Source organism: Gavialis gangeticus, unplaced genomic scaffold (genome assembly GCF_001723915.1).
Source record: "Gavialis gangeticus isolate Ggan-Ray unplaced genomic scaffold, GavGan_comp1, whole genome shotgun sequence".
NCBI classification, from domain to species: domain Eukaryota; kingdom Metazoa; phylum Chordata; order Crocodylia; family Gavialidae; genus Gavialis; species Gavialis gangeticus.
Window position 1 is genome coordinate 134,912,399 of NW_017729025.1, and position 978 is coordinate 134,913,376.

Consider the following 978-nt stretch of genomic DNA (forward strand, 5'->3'; position numbering starts at 1 on the left):
GCCTGAAAATTCCCTGTCCAGCTCCTCCTCTTGGTTGGGCATTGGCATTCAGGAGCTGCAGCCATCCTGCCTAGACAGTGTACTGTCAGTGGCCTCATGGGCCCTACTGCCTGCTCAGTGCCTCCTTTCTAAGCCCAGCCCCCTTCTGCATCATGTGGCTCCTGATTGCCTCTGCCCTATTCTGCAGCCTGCTTCTCCTGCTTCCTGCCAGCTCTTCAAATAGCAAAAACAGCAAGCTTATAGTTTCATAGTTGGTAGGTTTGGAAGGGACCTGAGCAGATCATCAAGTCTGACCCCTGCCATGGGCAGGAAAGAGTGCTGGGGTCAAACAACCCCGGCGAGGTGATTATCCAGCCTCCTTTTGAAGACCCCCAGGGTAGGAGCGAGCACCACTTCTCTTGGAAGTTGTTTCCAGATCCTAGCCACCCTGACTGCAAAGTAGTGCCTCCTGATGTCTAGCCTGAACCTGCTCTCAACTTGTGGCCATTATTCCTAGTTACTCCTGGTAGTGCTTGGGGGACCAGGGACTCTCCCATTCCCTGCTGGTCCCCCCTGGTAAGTTTATAGACGGTCACCAGATCCCCTCTCAGCCTTCTCTTGTGGAGGCTGAACAGGTTTAGGTCCCATAGCCTCTCCTCGTAGGGCCTGCCCTGCTGCTCCCTGACCATGTGAGTGGCCCTCCTTTGGACCCTTTCAATGCTATCCACATCCCTCCTGAAGTGCGGCGCCCAGAACTGGATGCAGTACTTCAGCTGCGGCCTGAACAATGTCGCATAGATGGGGAGGATCACCTCCTTGGACCTGCTCGTGATGCATCTGTGGATGTATGACAAGGTACGATTAGCCTTACTGACCACATCCTCTCACATTGGCAGCCCATGTTCATCTTGGAATCAATTCTGACTCCAAGATCCTTTTCTGCATCTGTGCTGATGAAAAGGGAGTTCCCCAGCCTATAGGTATGGTGCTAGTTCTTCC